The sequence below is a fragment of the Halichoeres trimaculatus genome, unplaced genomic scaffold (genome assembly GCF_033239565.1).
Source record: "Halichoeres trimaculatus isolate MK-OKI-2021-1 unplaced genomic scaffold, fHalTri1.1 fHalTri1_scaffold_15, whole genome shotgun sequence".
Classification (NCBI taxonomy): domain Eukaryota; kingdom Metazoa; phylum Chordata; class Actinopteri; order Labriformes; family Labridae; genus Halichoeres; species Halichoeres trimaculatus.
In genome coordinates this window covers 27,836,698-27,848,496 of record NW_027437193.1, presented here as the reverse complement: position 1 = coordinate 27,848,496, position 11,799 = coordinate 27,836,698, and the positions used below count along the sequence as shown (strand labels likewise).

At 41.6% G+C, this 11,799-nt stretch overlaps 1 protein-coding gene across 1 annotated transcript in view; it reads left to right on the top strand.

Moving 5' to 3' along the window:
• The window catches only part of ece2a (endothelin converting enzyme 2a), a 131,444-nt gene that overhangs the window by 43,513 nt on the left and 76,132 nt on the right, over positions 1 to 11,799 (top strand). The window lies entirely within an intron of this gene.

Below are 11,799 nucleotides of genomic sequence, written 5' to 3'. Positions count from 1 at the left end.
CACATGCACACAAAAACACACACATATGCACACACAGACACAAAAGCAGTCTGAGTCCTCCCGTCCCTCTTCTCACCTCCTCCACTTCATGATTTTTGCTTGTCTCATTGACATGCAGTTCCTGCTAAACAGGATGCAGGATGATTCTTGGAGAACAGATTCCTGTGTGCGTTTGTGTGTGTTTCATGTAGCACAGTCCAGTCTGGTCCAGTTTTCAGACTCCAGGCCAACAGATACGTGCAGCATTTACACTACCTTTACTTATCTTCTATTTCCTGTTACTTGTAGATCCATGAAAGACAGAATGGAAGGATTTGTTCAAACTAAAGTAAGAGTTTCCATATAATGCACAGGATGAGAAGCTGAAAGACCTCATGAGGTGTGTCTGTTGGAGACTAATGGAGAGTAGAGATGAGGCACTAGCATATTGCATTTAACAGACCAGAGAAAGGACTGGAACACATAGTATTAATCACCATCTTTGTCCACCAGCCTGTCCCAGAGGCTGACTCACTCTTCATTAGTAACTTCACTGCTGCCAGCTGCTCGCTGATAGCCTGAAAGCACACTGAAAACCACACTATCATGTCAGGGCACAGTGCGGTCACTATTTTAGAGCGTAGGATGAAAGCACAGATAGAAATTCTACTATTTCGATATATTTTCATGCATCTGTGCGCTCAGTGTGACTTTATTCAAGACCTAATTGAGATTATTTTCTTTCTTTCTTTCTTTCTTTCTTTCTTTCTTTCTTTCTTTCTTTCTTTCTTTCTTTCTTTCTTTCTTTCTTTCTCTGGTAACCCATGTATCAGTTTTTGAAATGCTAGCAAACTTACAGTAATATCCCGGGATGGAACAAGTTGGGTCCTATCACAAGGTTTAGGGCAGAAATTACCCCTACAGCAGTGTTTTTGTGCAGCAGAAGCCCAGAGCGCTCGCACCAAACATCCCCTCCCTGCTCCTCTGCCGGTTTCCTCTGCACTCACACGGGGCCATTTTTTACTTGACCAAAATCTCAAATAAACGGACTCCCACTGAAAAAATCTGATATCAGTCTGCATGCACGCTTTATTTAGAGAATTTTCAGCGCATTTCTTTCACACAGAAACACCGCTAAATAAGGCTCTAGTTCTCATCATGTCGTAAAACGGTGCTACCTCCCCTGCAGAGCCACAACTGGCTATGAGGCTCTTGCCGCTTAGTGTATCAGTACGCGTGCGCGGCGTGCCAGATATAAACAAACACAGGTAGTCTGCCAGGACGAATTATGCAATAACAACATAAAGATGAGTGATTATGAGAGCGAGGACGACCTGCCGTTCACTTTGAATAAAGCGTGAATGCAGACCTATATCAGATATTTTCGGTGGAAGTCCGTTTATTTGTGTTTTTGGTCAAGTAAAAAATGGCCGTATCTGAGTGCAGAGGAAACCGGCAGAGGAGCAGGGAGGGGACAGATATAAAATGAAAATAAGTGCACTCCCTTTTTTAATACCACAAACCTGAAAAAATATTTACCTCAAATCTTTTTGCTATAAAATATTGCGGCGTCGTTACATGTCTTATGCTTATGTGAAACATGTGACCATTAAAGAGATCCGTTTCATGGTGCCCTGAATTCCTAGCAGCTCTCCTGGTGACAGAATGACACTGCAGAGGGACATTCCATTTCCTCCTGCAGGGATCAATATGCTTGGTCAGCCATAAAGCTCCCATGCTGTGCCGGCCCTGGTCTGTAAAACCTGATCCATACCGCATAATCACACCAAGGTCAGGCTACAGAGCTATTTACATACAGACGCAGGCTCCTTGAACTGACAAACTCTCCTGCCAACCAGGCAGAAAATTAACCAGGCAAGTCTGGGCCTCTGTGTGCATGTGTGTATCAAGGTTTTGTGTGTGTGTGTATGATGTGCTCCTCCTGTATGTGTCTGATAATGTGTGTGTGTGTGTTCTCCAGCTTGATAATACCTGTGCTGTTTCGGCTATTTCATTTTGTCACAGACGTGGTCTTGGTAGGTGGTTAATTGAAAATGCCGATACTGCTGTTACCTTCTCTCCTCCTGTACACAACAATGTGTGTTTCTGTTTGTGTTCACAGTGTGTTTCAAGAACATTCACCAATGTTAGACCCACTTTGATACTGAGAAGTTTTTTGGTCTAATTTAATTCTTAGTAGATAGAAGCCAAAACCTGTGGACATCAAGATGTTGAGTGTTACTGCTGCCACGACTGTTGTTGTTGTTGTTGTTGTTACAGGACACTCCAGAATTCAGAAGAGCAGGGAAATCTGTGTGATGAGTTATACAGACGGCTCGAGAGCCAGCAGTGTCCTCAGACAAATCCTGAAGAGTGTCTGTAACCAAGTTCCACTCGTGGCAGCAGTAACACTCAGCATCTGTGGGCATTGAGTCACAGCTCAGACATTTACACCACTGAGTATTTCCGACTCTATCTTGAAGTCCAGTGTCCGTGGATGTTTCCTCTGTATTCTTTTCAGTCGCCCTCTGTAGCAGCTTCTCTTCTGTGTAGCTACTTTGGTTCATGCAGGTATCCTTTTGGTTCCAAAGTGAATGGAACTTCATCGTCGCTGTCATAGTCACTCATTTTGAATTTCCTACGCTGCCTCACAATCCTTAGAGTACAAACAAAAGAATTACGATACTTGAATTAAACTTACACAAGGCTACAACCGGCGCCCAAAGCATAGCTTGTTTACTTTCCCTACTGCTGAAAGGAGGAGCGGGGACGGAGCGCACTAGCGCTGCACGGAAGGATACAAGAGTTAGTTAGGCCTGGATAAGTGTTTATATTTCCGAAGACTTAATGCACTTAAAAAATATTTTATGTATCGTACTCTTAAACTGTGGTATTACTTTTTGATTTTAGTTCTTGTAGGCAGAGAAAAGAAAGCCTTTGAATTTGGTACGGTCTTTCCCTGTTAGCGCCTATTTCCTCGTCACCATCGATTACAGTCTGTGTCTTACTGAGGGAGAGGAGACAACTTTCTACTGTATCTAATGTCCTTAGTGGTCACATAGAGCTCATACAACCTCACTTCAAAAAAACTGAACTATCCCTTTAACTAGGGATGGGAATCAAAATAACAATAGTTCCCTTATCAGTTCTTTACACTATGCCAGAGCTGCAGGACCTTACGTGACTAGTCTGCCACAGCTATCCTCGCTAAACAGTAAGATAACGTTTTCCAAGAAAAATCTGATTCAGGATTTTCAGCTTGAAGTTTTACTCAAGAACTGAACTCACAAAGAAATGTACATTACTCTGTCACAGGAGTTTCCTATTCAGTACATTCAACATGGTATAAATCTCCTTGTTTACCAAAAGTGATATTAACAAAATAGTGCTAACTTGATATGGAAAATCGCATTGATCTGCTAGCTGTTAGCATACATCTGTATAACTTAGGCTTCAGTATAGAATTTCAACTTTCATCACGTAAACACATCACAGTTACTCTGTTAAAAATACTGAAAACTCCTAATGTCAAAATACTCACAGGCACATGAAAGAAAAGTTACGTGCAGACTCATGGCTGGCTTCATGAATTAGGCAAGGTTCCAAACAACTTAAAATAATGCTATAACCACTCTGAGACACTAGATGGCCCACCAGAGCAAACAATATATTACAAATCAGTGCATCAACGTCACATGACGTGTATTTTATACTTCTTCCCGTGTATTTACGCCTAGAGATATCCAGATCCAGTGACCTATGACACATCTACTAACTTGTAAACCCAATTTAATGAGAAAACTTGTAAAGCTACTTTTTTACAGAGAAAATTCAAAGAACATAACGGATTCAATAAAGAATCGGATCAATAGGAAGAAACAATATAGGCATTAGGTCTCTTTTTAGGCTTCTCCGCGTTGGCCTTGGTAGGCTGATAAGCGCCCTACTCTCCTGGATGGTATGCAGACGGATGCACTACCCCCTCCCATCCCCCACCTTCCTCCTATGAACTTGTCTCTGGATCAGAACTCTTCGAGGTCGTCTCAACAGCAACAGCCGTGGCCTTGTCATCATCAGACAGCACGAGCATTGTTGAGTCTGGGTGGGAATGAAGACCATGGGCTTACACACACACACACAAGGTCACATGGCATACACAACCTTGGACTCAACGCCTTTTTTGACTCCATTACAGTTCAGCTGTTGAGAGGTGATGAGCACGTGCCCGAGTAAGGCTGCGTGCACGCCCCTCCATGGCTGAGCAGTGATATTTGTGCAAGTCTTCGAGTTTATGTTTGTTAAAAATGTTTTGAAAAAATATTGTTTTTTCATATCTGTTGCAAAGGGGCACTGGGTAGCTGTTTCTGTGTTTCCCCATGTTTGTTTTCTTATATGTCTTGAAAGGGATGTAACTGACATGAAATTTCCCCACAAGGATCAATAAAGTATTCTGATTCTGATATTGATAAAAACGTATGCCCATCCTTAGCAATAACACTGAATAGTGATTAACTAGATTTTAGAAGGAAAAAAAATGTATTTTTTTATATTTTATATTTTGTTTTGTTGTTTTTCATTTTTGAGCTGTTGGCCAAAATGAACATTGTGTACACTTACACTCACATAGTGCAGTTTCATGAACCGACATGACTTTGCTGGACAAAAGCCCAAGGGGTTAAACGCGCTGAACCAAGTTTCTTCTGCAGTCTCTGTTGCAGAAAATTTGAAAAGGTCATCACCTGCAGGTGACCTTAAGTGTTTCTCCGGTAAACCTGAAGATGTGATGCCTGGTTCTGCTCTCAGCCACTTACTCAGGAGGATCCCTGTGGTGATATTACTGTTAGTCCAACAGCCAATGTCTACATTGTTTTGTTTAATTTTGATTTGGGATTTAAAAAAGAGTCAAGCTCATATCTAGTTTAGACTCCTCTTTTTGTCATTTTTATGTTTGTTTTGAGCGGCACACTCCGGCCCTTTTCAGTTGCCTGAGTTTATCTACACTTTTTTAAAACTTCTTTTGTGATGAATAACTTTGTTCACCCAAAATAACTTTTTAAATGCTGCTTCCCTTTCTCCTTAAAAAGCTGGGTTGTAAGACACACACACACACGCACACCCACATGCACGAGCATGTACTTTCTTGCAGGAATGGTCTAATGGAAAAATAAATATTGGTGCCTCTGCAACTGAGTCAGCGAGGCTCTGACGAATATCAAGGAGAGCAGGAGGGGAAAGCTGTTGACAGTCACAGCTGTTAACACAACTGTGCAAACAAACAGGCGTAGACAAGCTTCTCATGTTCACTGTAAATCATGACCACGACGAAAAAGGCTTTGAGATAGGTATGTTTCCACTGTGGTGGTAAGATGGACAGACTGCTGCAAATGTTTGAATAAATCAAGGACGCAGGTTTAATTTCCTCGTCTTTTTTTTCCTCTGAGGCCTCATTTTTGTACCCTAGCTTTGTGTTTAAAGAAGGTTGTGATTCAGTAAGTTCCCTGCAAAAAAGTAAAGTGGAGTAAAATATATTAATGGAGTAAGATGCTTTTAAAGATTTAAATTATTAAACCTTATCAGTCACAAGAAAGAGCTACGGTTTACTTTCCAGGCACAAGGTCTTTTATCTATGATCTGGTTGTCTATTATAAACAGGTACAAAGTTTGAACTTCTGAATACTTGCATTCTACCTTCAAAGCAGCCCACTACCCTGGTAGGGTCTGGTCCTTATCAATGTGGTCACTTCTAAACTTGCCTGATATTGTAGCATTTATTATAAATAAAATACACAGAATTTGCCTGAATCCAAATTATAGACTGTATAAAAATGGATGACACTGCCTCTCATTTCTCTAAAGTGATGTCAAAGCATATGGTGATGCTATGGGAGTGAGAATCTGCGTATCACAAAAAGTACATGTTCTTTCTTTTGAGCGAACTGAAATGCTTCCTTCTAACAAAACATGAAAGATCCCTTAAGTTCGTAGTCCACAGAAGAAGAGATTCTTGTGTTGATTTGAAACAGACACTCATAGTTGGGGATGATTTTATGCTAATGTTGGTGATGTGTCCTCTCGTGGTTCTTTTCTACTTTGCTGATCCACGGTCAGCGCTGCAGGAGCCACATTTACAACAGAGCTGTTAATTATCATGGTACAACTAATTTTATAGCATTAAATTGGTAATTGAAAAGAAACTAATTAGGAAAATGAACTCATGAACAAAAATTTGTATTATAGCTTTCAATGTTTTGGCATCTCTTTTTGAGGGATGTCATATCGTCCATCTTATAATAATGTCTGATCTTGACTCTCCACAGAGTTGAAAAACAGCCTCAAGAGTCTTTGCAAGTACCTCTTTCTATATGCAAACTCTTTTTCCATCCTACACCTTTCATTAAGTCAAATGTGAGCCCTGTGATAGGCTATCCAAGGTGTAAAACACCTGTTCATTGACAGTTGAGATGGGCTCCAGCGCATCAATGGTAATTACAACGGTAATGAAAGCTCCCCCAAAACGGCGCCGGTGTCCAATGTCAGCTCTGTTAGTCATGTCTGTGAATAGCATGATGCTACTCTGCCTTCTGGTATTCCCTCTGTTGCTGGGTTAGCATGGCTAGCTAGTCCATCTTATTGGAGATAGATCTTACGTTCCCAATAACGATGGATGGAAGGACAGGTCCATGTTGCTACTTCTTAGCTCACACCTGAGAACCAGCACGTCGTCCTCACCTCCTTCTCCTCACCTTGTGGGAAGACATCAGGCCTTACACCAGTTAGCATCAACATGCTACAGGCTGCTAACAGCTGAGTTCACATGTAAACAATGCAGCCATGGTTACGTGTAGGATCTCCAGACAAACACAGGAGAAAAAGTAGTAAAAAATATCACTGAAGCCACAAAAAGTTTGGTGTCCATGACCAACAAGTGACTTGTACAAAGTTATGATCCACTCCAAATACAAAGATTACGAAAAAGAGACAAAAAAACTGCTGCAAGAGGCAGCCATAGCCAACAGGGCGGCGCCTAGCAACATCATGTCCCAGCAGCAACTTAGCTCTTGCCGCAGTACCAGCACGTCATCCTCATCTCCTTCTCCTCAGCTCAGGGGGGAACATCAGGCCTAGCACAGGTTAACATTAACATGCTACAAGCTGCCTACAGCTGATCTTATATGTAAACAATGCAGCCATGGTTACATGTAGGATCTCCACACAAACACAGGAACTAAAATAGTAAAACACCACTGCAGACATAACCATGTGGTGTCCATGACCAACAAATGAGACTGTTTTGGATTTAAGGCTAAAATGAGTACATGGAATTCCTAAAGTTAATATTTATTTAAAATATAAATATTTCAATGTTTACCAGCAAAACAATTCTTCAGAATGTACACAAGTTCAATTCAATTGTAACCTTTTATACCCTGTAGACTAGGGGTGCTTCAGTCACAATTTTCTGGCCGATCACCGATCTTTAAAAAGCCTGACCTGCCGATACCGATTTGGCCCAGTACCAATTTTTATTTTTCTTATTTTTTTATAACTAACAGCATATACCTTCAATGTTCTAGTCTTATTTTGTTAAAAATCATTGAACAATACCTGTGAAACAATGAAATCAAACTTAAACAAGTGATAAAGTGTCCTCAGTTTTAGGTCTCAGAGCAAAAAGCAACAATGGCTGGCTGTCAGACTTTTACGGTTTCATATGTAAGGATGGGCCGATCACTGATCCTCCAAAATTAAGGAAATTGGCACCGATCGATCGGTGCATGTCTACTGTAGACTGGTAATGCAGCAGAAAACAAAGTAAGTGCATCAGAGGCAACATTTCAAATCAATTAGCCAAGAGTGCTGGTAAAAAAAGGCACAGAGCTGATTGCCTGGATCGGCACCATGGATCAGCCCCTTCCCACTGATACCAATCCAGCTTTTGGCTGTAGCACCCCTACACCAGTGCCGATACCAGGATCGGTATCTGTGCATCCCTACTTTTCACAATGTAAAGCTGGGGTCTGCTGGGGACATCATGTCTTTCAGTGATGTGTCTTATTCCCAGGTCCTGTGGGGGGAATGAGTTTTAGGCATAACATTGCATCTAATAAGCTAAATATTTTAATCCTGAAGCCAAAACAGGTCAAAATGACACAGCGGTTTTTACAGTCTGCGTAAAGGACCAGACATCTGTTCTCAGACATGTCTCATCTGTATCTCTGTCTGAGAGTGTCATGAAATGATGAAGACTGTAGTTTGATGAGCTGTGTGGGGATGGATCTATTGCGAGTTTTTGTGGTGTTTCTTCAGTGGGATGGTAGCTGGAAGGGGGAGAGGGATGGACACAATAGCGACGAGACATCTGCACAGAGTTAATTGTCATCACTGATACAGATCTCCTCTATTGTGCCTTTGTGTTCTCTTCTCAGGGAGGATTAGCTGCTGTTGTTGTTGTTTGTGGAAGTTCAACAGGCCCAAACAGCCTCCTGTACAAGGACTAGTCTTGCAGTGTCACACCTGACTCATGCTGTGGGTTTGTGTGAGTGTGTGTCTGTGTGTGTGTCCACCGACTCTTCAGTTGCACAGCTATAGCAGATCAAATTGCATCAGTCAGGCTCTTTACCAGGCCCACTCTCCGTCCCACTGTCTGTCTCTTCCTCTCTGTCTCTATCCTTCTTTGACTCCTACTCTTCATCACCCTTGTTGCTCTCATCTCTCCCACTTTGTCTGACCCGTGCCCACCCTTCATGTGAGCGCTTCATCCATTGTTCTTGATCCTGAGATTTTCACCCTGGCTCAGCCTGTTTTTCATTTTTTCAGCTGCTGTTTGACCCCGCTGAGGACAGAGAGGCTTTATTTCAATAGTGCTACAGTGTTCACAGCTAAGTGGAGTTAACTTTGAGCACAGAGTGAGTTTAAAACAGTTTTATCTGAACATTTTACGTGCTACAAATGCTTGACTCGTATGGATTCAAGCTGGGAAAATAACAAGGTTTAAATAGTAATATAAAAATGGAGGTGGGAGGCTTTCAGTATCTGTTCTGGCTAAAATGAGAAAATATGGCTCTCTACTCTCGCTGCTATTTACTGAGCCTCCATTCCTGGTGCCTGTTGGTGTTTTGGATCAGAGAGATGCTCCAGGCTGCCTGCCACAGCAGAGAGGCACATTCATACAGTGGAGTCCTTCCAAAAGTCCTCCATCTCTCTCACACACACACATGCACACACACACACAGGCTCACACTCCATCAAACAGTCACGGGGAAATGCTTAATTATTCACTCACTAATTACCTCGTATACCCACTTACATAACTGAGGTTGCTTTGTGAGCAGAGGGAAGAAGAGACTTGTGAGGAGAATTTGCCGGAAGAGCCGAGCTTTTGAAAGAATTTTCATCTGGCCTGGCTTGCTGATGCAACTTTTCTGGAGCATCTGAAACTGCTTGAAAAGAAATGGAAATAAAGAATATTTATATCTTTCATACATGCAAGACAAGACTTTGATCAGATCAGCTCCCAAATACCAAAACACAGAGTGAAACACACCACATTCATAAGTCCCTTCATCGCCCTGAACAGATGCTAGCTGATGAATGTGCAAGTTTACATTAAAGATACTGAGATGAGGGGAAAGGGTTTGTTTATCAAGTGAGAAATAGAAAACAGATTTCTCCTCTTTGTCTCCTTCATTCATTTTCCCCTCTTTCTTTTTTTAACCACTTTATTTATGGCTTTTCAAATACAGACCCGATCAAAATCTTAAGACCAGTTGAAAAATTGCTAGAATATGCAGTTTGCACATTTGGATCTCAATGAGGTTTTAAGTAGAGCTACAATATGCAAAAGCAAGAAGGGGGACTTTGACAAAAACATTTGGAACGTATTACAAAAAAAAAAAAAAAAACCTGAAATAGGTTGTTTATCACCTGATCAAAAGTTTAAGACCACAGGCTTTCAAAGCCAAAATCTGCTCAAAATGTTCATTTTTTGTCAGGCATTCACACGGTCAGTCCCTCCTGATGGCCAAAGCTAAGAAGCTGTCTCTTCTTGAACGTGGTCGGATCGTCGAGCTCCATAAGCCTTTTGAAAGATCCTGAGCATTATGGAACAAAAAAGTCAAGTGGTAGACCCAAAATTTACACCTGCACTGAGCCAGAGGATCTGATTGGCTGTCTGTCAAGACACAGGGTGGTCCTCCACCCACATTAAGGCCCTTACTGGAGCTGACTGCAGCGCAATAACCATCAGACGACATCTGTGGGAAAAGGGTTTCAAAAACATAAAACAAATTCTAAGACCTTGTCTCCTTCAACGCCACAAAACTGCCCATTTAGACTTTGCCAGGAAGCATCATGGGACACTGAAAGGTGGAAAAAGTTTTATCTCTGATGAGAAAAAATGAACCTTGACGGTCCAGATGGCGTCAACGTTACTGTCATGACGAAAAGATCCCACCTGAGATGTTTTCTACCTGGCACATTGGAGGGGGGTCCATCATGATCTGGGGCTTTTTCATTCAGTGAACACTGGAGCTTCAGGTGGAGCAGGGTGGTCAAACAGTGGCTGGTTACGTACAGATGTTGCAGCGGGCATCCTTCATGACTGAGGGCCCTGGTCTGTGTGGTTACAGCTGATTTTTCAACAGGACAACGCTGCAGGTCACAATGCTGGCTTGATGAAGGACTTCTTCAGGGAGAATAACATCACTCTTTGGACCGTCCCACATGTTCCCCTGATTTAAATCCAATAGAGAACATTTGGGGATTGATGGCGAGGGAAGATTATAAAAATGTCCGTCAGTTACAGACAGTTGATGCCCTTCATGAAGCCATTGCCACATTCACTTGACCAGTTCAGAAAATTGTCTTGTTTCAAGTTATTTAAAGACAAAAATGAGGTCTGAAATGCTTGTAACAAGTAAAAACAATCTGCCAATGGATAAAGAGAAAAGTAACATGTATTAAGACAATGTTTCTAGTTTCAAGCAAATTTTAGAGAAAATTTTTCTTGATCCATTGGCAGATTTTTTTTCTTGTTACAAGCAGTTCAGACCACATTTTTGTCTTTGAATAACTTAAATCAAGATTCTGGATCAAGATTCATTTTTCTGGACTGATCAGTGGAATGTGGTTTATATCAAGGATAACAAGACAATTTCTACTTAAAATAAGACAAAAACACTTGATAAGATTTCAGTTTTTTGCAGTGCAGGCTCCAAAGATTGTAACAGATAGGATCATAGACAAAAAGTCTTACCTTAATTTCCAATTCTTCACCTTGTCTCACTTTATTAGTGTGTCAGTGCTTCTCTATTTTCACTGTCCTTCATCTAGTGACTTCCTGTTTCAATTTGACCTCTTTTTTTTCTTCCCCTCCCGTTTTCCAAGACACATCTTTCATCCCCACTTAATTTTTATTACTCCTTGTGTCCGCTCTCTCCTCTGGTGTCTTATCTTCCTTCATTCTGTCCAAATACCCCCTTCCTCCCTCCTCCTTAGTGCTGAATGTTCTTCCTCCTCTGCCTCTTTGTGAGACAGAACAAGCTGTGTGCACTCCTCTTGAAAATGTACATCAGTTCTTAGAAACACAGCTTAATTTTGTGGAGAGAAGAGACAAAAAAAAGAGATGAAACAAACAACGCTTCACTTCCTAGCTCTTGGTTTTATTCCTGGTTGTGCTCCAAAAGACGCCACAACAAAAGCCGGGTGAGAATGTTGGCAGGTTTTCAGCATTTCCTCAGATCAGTGTGTCACAACTTGCCCCAAAACCCCGCCTGGTCGACTTTTATCTTGGTCACATGACAGGTCTTTCTGGGTACTGCA